This window comes from Merops nubicus, unplaced genomic scaffold, assembly GCF_000691845.1.
Source record: "Merops nubicus isolate BGI_N331 unplaced genomic scaffold, ASM69184v1 scaffold8706, whole genome shotgun sequence".
NCBI lineage: Eukaryota > Metazoa > Chordata > Aves > Coraciiformes > Meropidae > Merops > Merops nubicus.
In genome coordinates this window covers 1-16924 of record NW_008614288.1, presented here as the reverse complement: position 1 = coordinate 16924, position 16924 = coordinate 1, and positions in this window count along the sequence as shown.

Here is a 16924-nt window from a genome sequence, read left to right as displayed (position 1 = left end):
CTGAGCATATTGGGTTTCATTCTACAAGGTGCTGAATGTTTTCTCCATGAAAAATTGAGGAAGAGGTGTCTTGCAGGGCTGGACCATGTAATGTGCAGAAGGAAAATGTTCATGATATGCAGTCACTCACAACAAATGGGTTTCTATAATGGGTTAAGAGCTAGATGGTAGTAAATGCTTCTTCGCAGTGTTTAAGTGACCTACCGTCCCCACGTGCTGCACTAAGCTCCAAGAAGGATACGCTGTGCAATGAACAAGAGCTAAAGGCAGAGGTTGGGCTCTGCAGCCTGACATTATGTGTGTCTAGGAACTGCCTCCAGATGGCAATGGACCGATGCTCCCCACAGGCAAGAACCGCTCCCCCCCTCCTGCCACCGCTGTGACACCCAAGGAGCTGCGGATGCCAGGTCTCTTCCAGGATCTGGAACGAGGCCTCTGCTTCAAAAATGTACTATCTAGCTACAACGGTGGGCCTTTAATTCCCTACCCCATGCCATTTAAACTTAACTAAATCCAGTGTCTTGCAAAATGAACATGACTCCGTTGTCCCAAACCAAGGGCAGTTTTACCTCTGAATTGAAAATTAAGGCAGATCTGGTACCCAGTGCCCTTCTTTGCCACACAAATCATGACAAATAATTCAGCAAGAACGGGGCTGGGGAGGGGCAACACGCCCAAGAGAAAAACAGCCCCTCGCTGCAGGAACAGAGGATCAGGGCATGAACTTGGCAAAGTCTTTGGGGGCAGGAGGGGGTAGGATTTATGAATTAAAAAAAAAGCAGCCACAAACCAAACACTAACAACTCTAGCAAATTATTTCAAGCTTGTATATCACTCAAAAGTATCCCACCACAAAGATATTTCAAAACTATTTAATTCTGAGGCTCCCTCAGGCATACCTACAGGTGTTCACAGCTGTACTAGGGCTATCAAGAATAATGCAGAACTGCTTTTATGGCTAATTTGTTTAGGAGAGGGGCTATTTAATTAGGAAAGACCTGGAAATTAAGCCTAACAACCTGCAGTTGGCTTAGTGCCAGCAGACACTGCTCTTCTGGCTGATCTCAAAAGTGAAGATATCAACTTTGTCCAGTCCAAAAGCATCAGGAAGTCTGAGGGTCTCTGCTGTGACTAAAATACCTCCTATGGCCCACAGATAGGGGACAGGGAGCTGGGTGGGGGGCATGGTACCCGTGCTGCAGCCATCTTCTGCACCCTTCCCACACAGCACTGTCCTTCATCTCACAAACAACTGATCACCTTCCTAGGCAACTTTTACATATTTTTGTTGCTTTTGAAACATCAGGTACCAAATCAACCCTTCACTTTCAATTATATTCACTCTAGCTTGGCAAAGAGACCTTCAATAAAGACAAGTGGCATTTTTTCCAAGAATGATCTTCTGGTTTAGCAGGCTGCAGTACAGGGGCCATTACACCTCTGCCCAGAACCTTTCCTCTGATATCATTTGTTATCTTCGCAATTGTATCAAAGGGTGATTTTGGTGGAGATTATGATTTTTCCCTCCTTAGAAGTTGGATCCCTCTGTGATCTCGCTTTCTGAAACAACCGTTCTTGCCTTTGAAGTGAGGAAATGTGTGGTTGGGAGTGGGAGTGAGAGGAACCAGCCCAGAATACTTGAAACGATGAGCCTTTTTTTGGACGTACGGTCAGTATTTCTGTGGCATGACGCGGTCCTAATCACATGAAACAATATAAATTATTCCAGAAATGTAACCAGATGGTACATAACCGCCTTCAAGTTGAGAAAACTTGGTCTGCACGAACACAGATCAGCATCACACCTATCTCTCACTCTGTTTCCTCCACTGAGCACCACCGAGCTGCCAGCTCTGGCTGCTGAGACGCTGGGTAGGAAGCGGTTTTGGCCCAAGGCTGTGAGCAGCTTCATGTTTCAGCCGGAGCTGAGGGCTTTGAGAGCGCTGGGAAGCAATGACACACCTAGATAACTGAGCAAGGCAGACCCTGGGGCAGGGGCCACATCCTCGGGTGAAATCCTGCCCCACTGAATGAATGGCAAAGCTCCCACTGACTTCAATGGGGGGCAGATCCCACCCACTGCTACTGGTGTTTTATTTACAATGTATTTTGTTTGTTACTTTTGTCCCTTGTCCAAATTTTTGTGCCTTGACTGTATTGTACTTTCAAATAAAAGAAGATATTCTTCCTCCTCTTATCTAATGGTTAACAAACCTATTTTATCAGGTTGATAGATTTCCTTCCCTATTAACAACATTTTAAAAAGGGACATTCTTCAAAACAATCTCATAAGAAAATAAGCAATCTTGCATCTGGTTAGCCAAAAGAAGTAAACCATAACAAACATCTGTCCAGCTAAACATAAAACACCACGTGTAAAAATAAGCTGACAGGGCACCATTTTACATAAGCAGTACTACGACTTCCTAAACAACTACAGTTTGTTTCAGCTTCTGAAAAACCATTCAATTATTTCAAGGCCTTACTGCTCCTGAGAATTTTCTTCTCCAATCTGCAGAAGAGCCAAATATTAAGGCTGACTACGCAGAACAAGTTTTCTACTAAGGAAAATAAAAAATCCAAGCTTGACCCTGCTGCAGGTCCAATGAACTCCCCAGACACCTCCTCAGATGAAGCAAAAGTAGAAATCCCAACTCCACGTTGTCTCACATAAGCTTACATTCATTTTGAAATATGTGGAAACACCTACTGCCATCAGTTCCCTTCTCCCCAAACAACTGCATCCCCTGTACAGCTCCACTGTCACTGCTACTAGTGTGCAGAACACAGGGCTTTTGCTTATGCCATGTTGGTATGTTTGGCAAGCAATGTGGAATGGGTTTGGTCCTCCATTTTTAGTTCAAACAAGTCGACCCTGTGACGAAGCACGTAGTGATCATGACAACTTTTTGATCAACACACAGGTAACAAACCCATCTGGGAGCCCTTTCCGAAAGGCTGATCCTGCTACTTCCATCCCCAAGGTAGCTCCATTCACAGAGAAGTCCTACACAGATAAAAGTGAGGAGGAAAACCTCAACTCCTACTAGTGCCGTTAGCATTACAGATATTTTGGGGGTGTCAGATTTGACTGTAGTCTCCTAGATGCAAAGAGGAAGCACAGGATTTGTGTCAGATATGTCCTTACAAAATGTCTTGCCTTGGAAAGTCTCCAGTGTTTTGTCACATTACTCTGCAACTAAAGACACAGCAGAGGTAGGACAGCTACAGCCGATGCTGTACTGCTGAAGTATTCTAACCAGGCAACGAATGTTGTGTCCATGTGTTCCCTTCTTGATTGTGGTGATTTTTTATTTTTCCCATGTGTGCATATGTACACATATATATCTCACTATACATTACAGAAATGTAGGTTTCATCAGTGTATACACACTGATACTAAATGTCATACCCTCTGCTCATTCTGTCATTAAAAAATGAGATGAGCCACTAGAAAGGCACTTGGTACTGCAGAGAAGGCAGGCATCCAGTTCAAGGTGAACTCCACGCGGAACAGAGGTAAGAGCATGCAGCATGTGGGTGTGCAGTGTACACAGACACACTGCCCGTAGGAAGGGGCTGGGCTACTCTCCTCTGCTGAGGGCAGCTGCTTCAGGAGCCCCAAGGAGGTGGAGCTGAAGGACCAGCCTGCTGTCACCTATGGCTGGGGATGGTGCAGGTTTCTGTTCAAGCTCCCAAGCACTAAGGGCATTTCCAAGGTGGCATCTCCCACTCTCCCCCAGGCACCTCAGTCCTGCAGAATTTCTTCCATTGGAAAAGCAGCAGTGAGATGCTCTCTAATCCCTACGTCACCCACTTACTGGCAACCAGTTACTGAAATGGGAACACCAAGTCCCACTGGACTTGAAGTGCTGGTGCTCCAGTACTGCCTCTGGAGAGGTGGGTGCTGCAGCTCACCTGCCTGCTCTCCAAATTGTCACAGCTACTGGCTGTATCAAAGCCAGAAATTCCTGTCCCATCCCAGGATAGCTTCTGAGATGGCAAAGACCATCGTTTTCCCCAAGTCCTGACAAGAAGTCTCAACTTCCCCAAAATTTCCAAGCAGGCAAACTTCAATGTTTTGTCTCAATACCTGCAGAAAACTCAGCCTGGGTTATCTGTGATGATACACAAAATGCATTTTGAAATAAGCAGTGATTTTTGACCAACATGAAGAAGGGAGGTTCTTGCTCGGAAAATGCAGCACACATCAAGCCATCCAACAGGTAAAAGGTTGGATAGGTGTTCATTTCCCTCCTTGGCTATTGCAGAAAAACACACACATATTAGGCTTCATTTACAACTGTAATGTCAAATTCCTCCTGCTTTCCAGCCGGGGGCACAATGAAAGCCTGGGACAGGGTACAAGATGAGAGTCCCCACCACCCAAGTGTTGCGAGAACAGGTTAGAAAAATATGTTGGACACAAACTGGATAGAGTGCATCCTGCCTCAACGCAGGGAGACTCACGTGCAGCCAGACAACGTGTTTGTTTTGTCAGGATTAACTCATGAAACCAAATCCTCTCCCTGGGCTATTACCCATCACCCCTGCAGCTGTACAGGAATAATCAGCTGGGGAATTGTGCTGCAAAAGGTGGTTGCTGAAATAGAGCCAGTGCTGTGCCTACAACCAACTGGGTGCCAACCACTGCAGCTGAGGCAGAGGAGTGGGACGGGACACTTTCCAGGATGGATTCCCACTCAAGAAACTCCATCCAGCAAAAGGTACCTTCAGTGCTCTCAGGCCTTTTAGCCCACACCTCAGACTTCAGATGGCGAGGAACCTCCAGCAGCATAAAACAGCACCCAGCTGTTTGGTGGAGGAGGAGGAGGGCAGCACCACATTTGCCATCCACAGCTCCTCAGGGATCAAAAAGTTAAGGAGACAACTTCCTGCCCAGCCGATAAAGGGTGTCACACTTCCCTCACTACATGAATCACTATTTTCTGATGAAAGAGCATCTAATTGAAAAGTGTCCCATCAGCTCTAGTACAATCTCCTCAAACAGTTCCTCAGCATGGCTTCAAATTACACTTTGAAAGAAAATTGCTTGATTTAACTCCCTCAATTTGTCATAAAACCTGAGAGGATCTCCACTGATAATTAGACTTCCCAAATGAAAGCCTGATACAGACTGCTGGGGATCTACTTGAAGTGACACATCACCTGTAACCTGCCAGGGACTCAGCCTTGGGATCAAGCAGAAAAACATTTATGCTCTGGAAAATAATATTAAATAAGTGAGTTCCTATCTTCTTAAAGCAAGACAAAATGAAGACAAAGCTTTGCTTAGTCAGAACACCTGGCTGTGCCATTTACCATCACCCAGTCATGGTCCTTGGACAACAGTCCTTGGAAGAAGGTGAGAAATATCCCTCAGGGGTTAAGGAAGCAGGTTAGAGAGAGACAGAAGTTGTTTTGTTATTGAAACACTAGTGAGGAAGCAAACAATTGAAAACTGAAGAGCCCCAAACTTCATGCAGAACAACAAACACCATCCTGCATAGACAAGGAACACATTCATGAGCCAGACAAGACGGAAGGAAGGAGAAGGCTTCCATGATTTGGAAGGGCAGGGCCGAGTGGGGATTTTCAGGTTTGGACAAGGGGCAGATCAAAGTGGGTATAAATCAGCACATTTTGTCATGTCCCCGAGCGGCAAGGAGCAGGTGGAAGCCAGCAGGAAGCTCGTGGTGAGCAGTGGCAGCTCTAGCTGGAGGCAGGGAGAGCCCATGGCAGAGGTCCCTAGTCACACCCACCCAGCAGCCCGTGGGCATCCTTGCCTGAGCAACATGCCAGACCAGGGACCAGGATCTGGCCAGCCAACGGACCAGCACATCCACTTCTTCAGGGAGGAAGAGGTCTCCCTGTGCCTTACAGCAAGACAACTCTAGGCTTCTGGGAAAGGTTTTGCTTTCCTCAGGTAACTGTGTCTACAAATTAAGTGTCCAAGGGCAGGCTGGATAGAACTTTGAGCAACCTTACCTAATTAAATATGTCCCTGCCCATGGCAGGGCAGTTGGACTAGATGATCATCAAAGGTCCCTTCCAACCCAAACCATTCTAAGACACCATGATTCTATGAAACAACAAATTAGGCTACAACACTCCTTTGGGCTTACACAATGAAAATTAAGGTCATTAGAAAGTAATTAGAATACATTTTCATTAATCCAGGAATTTTTCTGCTGATTTGGAGGCCATTCTTAATGGTTTGCCCCACAGAGACCTCAAAGTCAGACCCGCCAGCTCTGCATCCTGTCGTGGCTGTTGGATAGTGACTCAACATAGCAGAAGAATTAGTAAAAACTTCTCTTTTATGAAGAAACTGAAGTTACTTTCTCTTTACGCAAGCCAGCTGCAGTCAAAAATATATTAGAACCTTCTGAGGGCACCTGCATGACCTAATGCTAGAGCATTCTGCAAATATGATTTATGCCATACTAAAGAGAAGTGCAGTGCAAAAGGAGCTAAAGTGATTTCCTATTAGACCTGGTATTCCCACACTCCAGCCATAATTCAAGCACTGGGGAGGGATCAGCTCCTTCCAAGCCCCACACGTGGAGTGCTTGTTTGTGCCTGCAATGACAAACGTCTGCCACAGCCGGTGTGTGCCCCACGTACCCTCCTACAGCTGAGAGGAGGCTGCACGTGTGCAGCTTCAGGGGTGGGTCTTGACAACTGCCTAGCAGACAAGTCAGTCCCATGAGAGAATTCAGGAAGACCTTCCCCCAGAGACAATGCCCCAGCACACACTGCATTAAAAGGAAAGACTGAATAGTACTACCCCACCAAATTAGTGATTTCCCTCAAATTAGTGTAGTCCCTTCATCACATAACCCACCAACTGGAGTCACTCGGTGCTGAAGGAGCCTAAAGTGCATGGCTCAGAGGGGCCACCAAAGCCCTGGGTGCCTGGGAACAGCATGAGGAGCAGGGCATCTCGCAAGAGGTGGTCTTGGCTGAGGCAGTCCAGGCAGCCCACACTAAGGCAGAGGGACATCCCGGGTGCTGATGGTGTGGCAACACTTCCAGTGTAACTAGGATATGGCAGTGAGCCAACTCCCTGATGGTTACTGACCCCCCCACTTCCCGACAGTCCATGACACATGCTTCACCAGAAACTGTTATTTTGAGATGGGAATTTGGCTGTACAGCTTCAGAGCCTGGCTGCCAGGACCACAGAATGTGTCCAAGTTAGTGTAACCTAGACAGACACCCACAGCAGAACAGAAGCCAAGTGTGGTGCAGAGAGGTGGAGCACAGTAGGTAGAGCATGAAGCTGTGTGCTGAAGAAAGAGACAGGAGGTAATAAAAGCCACCTGCCACCTCCACATTTGAGGCAGGGGAGCCAGCCTGCCCAGAGATGATGGCCACCACACTCACCTGCGAGGAAGGACCGCTCCTCTGGCCATCCCTCACCAGGGCAGGATGCTTGTCACCCAAGGTGAAACCATCCCAGCCACACCTGCCCACGCCGGCTCCGCCAGCCCGGCCAGCGGCCCCCCCCGCCCGGCCGGCGGCTCCCCCTGCGCTGCCTCTGGGCTTGCAACAAGCTGCCTGCATTGCATCATCTTCCCACCTTCCTCCTCTTCCCAGGCAGCTGCCCTCCACAGTACTCCTTGCCACCATGAGAGGAGCGGGCAGACAAAATCAGATGAGTATTTAGGAGTAGCAGTGATGCAGTCTGGTCTTTATTGCAGACACTACAAGCAGTTTCCATGGCAGCTTCACCCACACACTTGCCTTTAACTTGCTGTTAAAACTTTACGCTGCACACGTCGCCCGCTTTCGATTCAGTGTTTGACTCAGTCCTGCCCAGCCCTGCAGCTCTTCAGTCCTGTACTCCACCACAGCTAGTAAAAACCTCTATTCAGAAGGGCTTGAGCACCCAATTAATAATTAAAAAAAAAAAAAAATATAAAATGAGATTATTGGTCTGACTGTGGGGGAAAAAAATTCAGCCTGTGAAGTGTTTTTGCAAATAATCCCACAAGCCGTCACAGTAAAGACTTTGCAGCTCCTAAGCACTGACGGATTTACAACAAAATGCCTCTGAAAACTGCATCCATTTTAGGCATTTAAGCCTAAAATAAGTACAGAGCATGGCAAATGACACAAGAGTGATGTTTGACCAGTCTGACTACAGTGTAACCAAGTGCTCCTGTTTTTACACAGAGATATCAAGCCCCAGATTTAATGTATTCTACCTTAATAAATCTTATCAGAGAGGAGGTACAACACTGAGACAGAATCACATTTCACAGCAAGGTAGGTGTGGGGTGTGTATCCTGCAGATAAATGTGCTTTTTTTAGCCACAAGCTCAGTGTTCAAATCTCCTCTGCTCCTCAGCAGCTGTGCTGCAGGAAGGAGGAAAAGAAACCTGCACCCCCCAGGAGGAGAACAGAGCCTCCAGCCCCCCCCCCCCAATTTGTTGTGAGGGCAACGGGGAGGCTGCACCATCAGAAACAGGGGTAACTAGCAGTGCTCAGGGTTAAGTTGGTGTGGCCAAAGAGGCTGATGCCAAAATGGAGTTTTGGCTCCACCAAACATTCAAGGCTGCACAACTGCTGATAGGGAAGGGCTGGGGAAAAGAGATGTCTAAGCACAGCCAGTTTCATACCTCACAGAATCACAGAACAACAAGTTGGAAGGGACCTCAAGGATCACCTGCTCCAACCCTTCTTGGGAAAACCACGGTCTATTTAGCCCAGACTCTTTGTCAAAGTACAACAAAAGGCTTCCCACTCCTGCCTGGGACTGAATCAAGACTTGCTGAAGGCTGTTATTTTGGCTTGTTTTTTTCTCACAAAAAAAGGCAAAAACAAAGATGACACCCACCAGTTGAACTGGAAGCCAGACCACAAGCCACACGTTTTGTGTCTCTCTGCTGACAATGCCATTCAAAGGGACCCTGCACCCCCTAAACAGAGGGGGCCCATGCTGCCCAGCCCAAAGAGGGATTTGTGCAGAAAGCTCCTCAGCTATCACTAATGGATGTGACAGCTGGGGGAGCAGCAAGAGGGGACGACACAGAGGTACCAGTAAGGAAGAAATTCAGAAGACTGGCAGGTCTGGCTGGAGACCAGACATGAGGCTGCTGCAAAATACACTGCAGACTCAGCTCCTTATTTTGCACAAGGAGAAGAGGCATTACCTTGTAGCCAGTCTTACAGTTTGTTTTGCCATCTGCACAGCAGAAACTCAGCTCTCAACTCGCTCGTCTCCATGAAAGGAGCTTGTTCTGGCTTGCTCAGAAGCGCAAGTCAGCTTACAGAAGTGATTAACTCCCATGAGAAAAAAAAACAAACTAAAAAACTGCTGTATATTTGTCATTCCAGCCCATCAGCCTAGTATTTGTCCAATCTGTAGGCTAAAAATCTTACCCTGATTTCTAATTTTGTTGGAATCACCATCTGCACCTCCCTGCTCTTCATGCAGAAGGTCTGGTCTGCCCCAAAACCTGCACCTGGAATCCAGTGACAGAGATAAGTGAATCCACCCAGCACACAGTCCTGTGGAGGGAGGTTACACAGCTACCCTTAAAAATGGTTACGTCCCTAACAGCAAAAGTACCGTATTCGAAGTAAGTATGCACTTTTTATTGGAATAAAAATTACAGATACTAATCAGTCTGCTTTAAAACGTTGCTATATCTTTCCATCTTGTCATCCCAGTATCAAAGGAAATCACTCTTAAATGTATTTACAGGGTTGGGGTGGGGGGCAACAGTATACAGAGACCTAAATATGACAATTTCTGAGAGGTGTTGCATTATGCATTTCAACATACTTCTCTGAGCATGTACAGTGGCATCTCTCCCCCTGTCACTTATCTAGAACAAGAAACTTTGAAGTATAAAATAAGCTCTGTTGCTGCTAGGCTCTTTAAGTGACAGCAGGAAGGAAACAAACTACTGACTGTAAATATTCTCCTTAGATATTATTCTCTCTTAGATATCTCTTAGATATTATTCTCCTTAAATATTCCACTGCACTGGGACATGGGGGAAAAAAAAAATGGGTTTTAAAGCAAAATAACTATTAAACAAATGATAGTTTGTATTTTCCCCCAAGGGTGTTAACAGCAGCATGAAAAGCAAAGAGCTGCTGTTGTGCTTTAGATGCTGCCCTGCACCACACTGCTCTACTCTCCAGGTATTTCCCTCGAAGGAAAAAGCAGGTTCAGAAGTATTCCAACATCTGTGACGGTTTATCTGGAGCACCCAGAGCACAACAGAGTGGCTTCATCACTTACACAAGCTTCCTTGAAGGATATCCTTGTGTTTCTCCACATGCCAACCAGCTTATGAAGGGTAGGATTCTTCTCAACTAGCTTTAGCCAACTCCAAAAGAGATATTTGAGCTTAGGGTATTACCTCACTCCTCTCCATAACCAACAGGTAGAGACAGGCATCTCCAAGTATAAATTTCTCCCTTCAGAGAAGAAATGGGAGGAATGACCCTCCAGAGATGCCTACCTTCCCCAGTTACCGCAGGGCTCCAGCAGACATCTATGAAAACTCCACCAGGAGCTCAAACCACTCCTCAGGACAGAAAAGGGACTGAACCTTGCACCAGCAGAAGCTAAACCACCTCAATAGAGTTTTACCTGCCTTTCTGTGGGCCATTCATAGAAAGATGCAAAAGCTTCTGTACAGTCTTTGGGGCTTTAGCAACTCAGAACTCCACTTCCCTCATAAGAACAATGACTCCTTCTAACACTTGCATTCCACCACTGCTGAGGGTTTTTTCTGGACAAAGCTTTGGATTTCAGGACTGCCCGAGCCCTGATCCCACCACCTTCAGAGCAACACAGAAATGTTTTGCTTCTGCTCTTCTTTCAGTTGCTTAGCTGTTATGCTTTTCACTCTCTTGCTTGTGTTGGTACCTTTCCTGAACTAAAACAGAAGTTCTCATTTCCAAATTCCCAACAAACACCTATTGTTTTACTCCTCCAAGATGTGGCACCTCCACCCTAATCCATCATTCAGCTGCCGACTTCTGGGCATTGAACGTTCTCCTTGCTCAGTGGGTTGCAAGAACATTTTGAGCCTTTCTTCCAGCAGACTGCACAGCCAGAAAGTTCCTTTCTAATGCTCCTGCAGTCAGCAAGGGTGGATATACAATGTTATGGGACCTTTGAACTTCAAACCTCTATCAGCCAAGTTTGGGTAGTGATTGGAAGAAAGACCTTTAAAAACCTGTTTTCATCACTTCCTTTCTGTACAGCATCCAACACACCTTTATTCAGTGGGTTGCTACAACAGTGGTGGACCAGTTAGTCAGGTTCTCAAGTGCACGACACTTCTTTCCTACAGTGACAATTATATTATATGCTCATTGTCACTACTTCTTAATAGCTACTGATTATTACTGCAAATAACTTGAAAAAACTCTTCTGTTACTGCTCCAAGTAAAACAAAAAAGGAGAGGGGTTAATTTTGCTGTATTTTTCCTTAATGGCTTGCTCCCAGGTTGCAGTAGATACAAACACAAGTTTTGCAAAGTGAAACAAAGAATAAAAATCTTCACAACATATACGTTAGAGGTCACCCTGCATCAACATCCTTTACCTGGGAATGATTTCACACGGTCATCAAAAAGGTGTCAGGCAGCGTGCAAGCCCCAAGTGGAGTTTAATCAGCAACCTAAGGATGAAAGACTACACACACGCCAGCTTCCTGAGCTAACTAATCTCCTCTGGAGTATTTTCTAAAGACACATCACATTGTTTACTTTGCTAGCTGAAACTGCTTTACAAGAGTTCCTTTAACAAAATAACCTAGTTCTACAAACTCAACAACGTGGTTTTTCCAACTAGTTTATTTTAAGAATCATTCCCCCAATGAAGACAAGCTCTTCTTCAGCTTGAAGAAACAGTTCACTTACCAAATCACAGTAATTTCTCGCACAGAAGTCCACTCCTGCCACATCCACACCCAAACACACATCCCTCATTCTTAAATGCAACTAATAGTAGTGTTACCAGTGGTTTGATTCTGTTGTGGTTTATAGCTTGTACTTCTTTTTCCCTCCTCTCTTATTTTGCAAATTGTTCTTTGTTACTGATTGCAGATTTCACAGGAGGGCTTTCTGTTCCCCTGCTATCCAGTGTTACACTGCCTCCCAACCCCACTGCAGAAGCAGTTTGGGGAAGCTGATCCTTTGGAAGCAAATTCTCCCAGGTCCCAATCTCAACATGCTTTATCCATAAAATTTTGATTTTGCACGGCATTTCTTTTACAGCAGTGGAAAGTGACACTAAACCACACCCCACAAATATCCCATAGCAAACTCACCTTTGGTTTAATCAAACCACGGAACTGACATGGTCCACTGCAGACAGGCAGGGCAGCAGCTTACCAGTGTAGACTCTGGTGTTCCAATGGCTCCAAGTGCGCCAGCGCAGAGGTAAGTGTCCCTAAATGCTTGGTGCCACCACACTGCCTTCTACCTCTCAGACACCATCCTCCCCTCTGCTCCATGCACAACGGTATCTGTGCAGCATCCCAAATCACTTCAAATGCTGCTAACTCAAGCTAGCAATTATTTTCTAGAGATACTGTACCCTTTCCTTTGCTAGCTGAAACTTCAAAGATCTAACCTAGCTGCTAACTTGAGATAGCAAAGACCTACCACTGAAGCAGCCTGTTACCCATCCTCACCTGAGCTGAAACAAGTCAGAGGAGAACTCCCTCAAGCCTATCAGCCACTTCTGAGCAGGCACAACTGCAGCCAGAGGTGGTGTGCATCTGCCTTACAACTCCATTCTCCCCCACAGTAAAACACCTGGCAACTTAACACAGGCTTACACGGAGCCAGGAATATCATGGGGCATGGCATATATGGCTATTTATTTTGAGATGATCTTCTCAACTGACATTATGGGTTCCAGGAACACACAGAGTTATGGCACAGAGTTATGGTCTGCCTGAATGAGTACCAGGAACAAACCCTAGCCAAATAAAAAGCTCATTGTTCAATATTCTTCTTTTAGAACTCCAGAGTGGCTTATAATAAACTTTCACAAGTTTATTTTCAGAAGTGTCAAATAGCCACCAAATTTCAAGAAAAGCATAGGTCACTCAGTAAATAAGGAGAGTAGTTCACTAAATCCTCAAAAACAGGGAACTAAGTAAAATTTAAAAGTTAAATGGGCCAATAAGACCTATAAGGAAAGACACAAATTACAAGGATGCAAAAAATAATGAGGCAAGAATGAACTGAGAAATCTGTACAGCTCAGAACAGGCAGTTCGCGTGTATGCCTGAATGTGCAGTGGAAAGGGAACCCAAGAGTTATTCCTCATCTCAGAAAAAGGCAACAGAAAGGGGTGTAAGAAAACACGAAGCTGAATACTACCATTGAGTAGGCAGTAATAAATTTAGTATTTTAGTAAATACAGTAATCACGTGGATTTCTCAGAAAAGGGGTCAAGACACGACATGGCAGTCACTGAAAAACTGTGCAGATTAACAGGAAAATTTCATGAGGGATCCTGCTCAGCAAAGAAGCTAGTAGCACATTTTTTCCTACAAGTTACTGCAACTCCTGAACATGGAAAAACTACACCTCTACAAAGTTTTCTGAACTCATTTTCATTTCAGTTAAAAAAAACCCACACACACTCGAAAAAGTACCTGGAACCAAAAATCACAGTATTTTATTTTGGAAATTCTTAAATAAGGCACTCCTGTATCAGATATTATTCAAAGGATTTATGACTTGGTGGTCTCCAGTGGAGCCAGGGACTCTGGCAAGGGCCGCAGCTGCTGACCCACCATCGAAGGAAGGCATTTCCAGCTGATGCTGCCAGGGTGACTGGGGTCCCAGGGTTTCTACAAACTGCAGTGGGAAGGTGGGAGCCCCAGCTCCTGATCCCTGACACCCTAACTTGCCCAGGAATCACAGGCAGTGGTGAGGGAGTGTTCGAATCCTAGAACAAACCCACCCATAACGCAAACGGCCACAGCTCTTCCCAAAGCCCTTGAGCAATCCGAGAACCTCGTAAGTTCACTGAGATAAACACTTAAAACATTTATAGTGCAGACTTTTACATCCGAGCTAATCCCCCAATGCCTCCTTTTATAGTCAGTGGAAAGCAGCTTTCAGGTCACAACTCATCCGCTTCAGCCTACTACTGAGCTGAGATGAATCACGTCCCAGAACACCCCCCCCTCCCCTGGCAGACTGTAACAGGAGCCAGGCTGACTACCTGGAATGTAGAAGACTACATGCGGCCAGACTAATGCTACTTTCAACACATGACAGATTCCCAGGGGATTCTGGCCCTAGCGTAACGAAAGATGAGGATATAGCAGATAATGGAAAAAAAAACACAAACACTAGGTTATTACCAAATATACCAACATAGACAGCAAAGATCCACCCTAGGTTACTAACTCTGGGTCAGTACTTGCTGCAGTTGACTCCAAACAACTCTGCCCAGAAATGCTGAACTAGATCCCCACACCACCCAGCCTCCTGGTTCTGCTGGTCAATGCCACTAGATTCCACCCATAGCCACTAGATTCTACACATACTTGCTTAAGTCAGTGGGACTTCTTAGCCCATCCTTTAGGGGAGGCAGAGGGGCTCTGCCACTTCCCCATGACACCATGGTGGCTCAGCCAGTAAACCTTATCAGGATCAGGCCAGCATCCACTGGACACACCTGCAGCCAAAGTCAGTCACCCTCTCTTCCTCATGCCCCACGCTGCATGCAGCTGAGCTTTTGGCATCACAGACACAGGCCAAGAGAAGAGAATTAAAGTCACCCACTTTGTTTTCTACTCTCTGAAAGCTGCGATACAGCCAGAAGTAACATTTCAGAAAGACCACTGCAGTCTCATTAACCTTGTCATGGTGGATCAAGGTCAACGAACCTGATAGATCAAGGGTAAACAAAAGGTAGTACAGGCAGTAACCGTAACAAGATCCCTATCCTTCAGCCAAACCATATCTCTTCCTGCCTTATTTCCCATTTAAGACTAAACAACAACCATCACACCTTTTTACCCTCCCGTTTGCACACACCAGACCACCAGCTGTGTTCAAGGCCAGCTAGACTGGCACACATCAATCTTCACATATGTTGTCACACAACCTAAAGCAGAAACATAAAGCTGAGGCACCCCACCATACAGGGATGAACATTACCTGAAACGTGGCAGTAGACTCCAGGAAAAAAGGAGGGAAAAAAAAACCAGGGATCAATAAAGATTTCAACAAAAATACAAGAGCTGGTTGCTCCGACAACTGGTTAGATTTTAGAGTTACTGTTTCCCTCTTTTGTCTAAGCCAATTCCTTCTGCATAGCAAAACCTTCTCTCTCCACGTGGAGCCAAGAGCATACGGTGTATGTGCAGTCACACCTCTCACCCACACTTGCAGCTGAGGTGCCCGAGCTGGAAGCCTAGGTGGCCTCAAGCCTAGGTGGCCTCAGGTTTCAGTTACAGCCCGCCCCAAACAAGGAGTGCCTCCCGAACACGTCTCTTCACTGATAAACATAAGCCTATGAGCAAGGAGGCTCAAAACTTCAGTTTTGACTAAACATTGAGCCGTTCTCCGGCTCAGGGAGGGGGTTTATTTCTAAGCCAACCTGACTACCTAAAGCATGCATACTGAGGAGCTCGGTCAGTCTGTCCCCTTCAGATCACTCAAAATACTTGAAAGTAAAACATCTCCTGAAGGCTGTGGCAGACAACGAGCTTGCCGCTTCTTTGTGCCAGGGTTGGCATTTGCAGTTACGCAGCCAGTGCAATTACACTCTTGTGCATGATATGGAAACTGTCCAAAAGGCTGACTGCTGAAGGCAACAGAGGTCCACAGGAGACCTGATCAGAAAGGCAAGTTTCTGCCTCTTCTCTCTAAATATTCACTGTATTTGCCTCTGACTTGGGGACAGCAGAGATAAACAAGCGTCACTGAGTCACTAGCTTTAAGAAGGCAGAGCTGTCCCACTGTGGAGGGCCCCACACAGCACCTACACACATGACTGTCTTCCCTACTTCTCCCCATGGTTTAGCAGACCCCACAGAAGTGTGCAGAGAGGCAGGATGTCCACTGGTTCACCTATCTTGGACATCACCATGAGGCTGTTGCGCAAGTGCAAATATAGCAGTTGTAAGTGACCACACGTGCCACAGGCAGGTGGCAAAAACACTCAGCTAAGAGACGGTTAACTCATAAAGCTGCAGCACGGTGACCACCTCAGCTCTTCAGCCCGTTTTAGAGTTGCAACTGCCTTTTTGTCTGTACAGCACCTACAAAAACAACACCCTGCTCCAAAACTAAGAGTTCTAGTAGCCGACAACACAACTAACATTTCTGTACATAGTCCAAATCTTTCTGTCCAGTCCTAGCTACATGTAAAATCCCTCTTGACGTTTTTTTAGTGTCCCCCCCCAGCCCCGTCTGCCACAAGCATTCACACATACATACACAAAAAAAGAAATCCATCTGTTCGTCAGGGCAGCTGCCTGCAAAACGCTGACAAAAAAAAAATGGGAACAAGTCCCTGTCTTCATCATAGGAACAGGTTCAGGAACATCAGACAGCAGCAACTCGCAGAGTATGGGCCTGACTCAGTTGCTGTGACCAACACCTCTATTTTTGGTCAATTCTCGGTCTCTTTTTCAGTTCGAAAGAGAAAGAAAAGCACAGCACAGCAGTTTCCAGTAGCCACCTTGCGCATGGAAAGGCCACCATGGAAACGGCCCAGGGTTTCTCCTTGACACCTGGGCCTTCACGTCCCGGCCAAGCGCGCTCTCCGGGGCGCTGCTCGTGTTGCAAAGCAAAGAGAAGCAAGAAAACGGGTTCTCCGGCACACACACACGCACTTCCAGGAGTTTCCCAACCCTGCCCCGGCTTGCTGCTCGCTCTGGGAGAGGGAACGCGTGGCGAGGGGTGGCCCCGG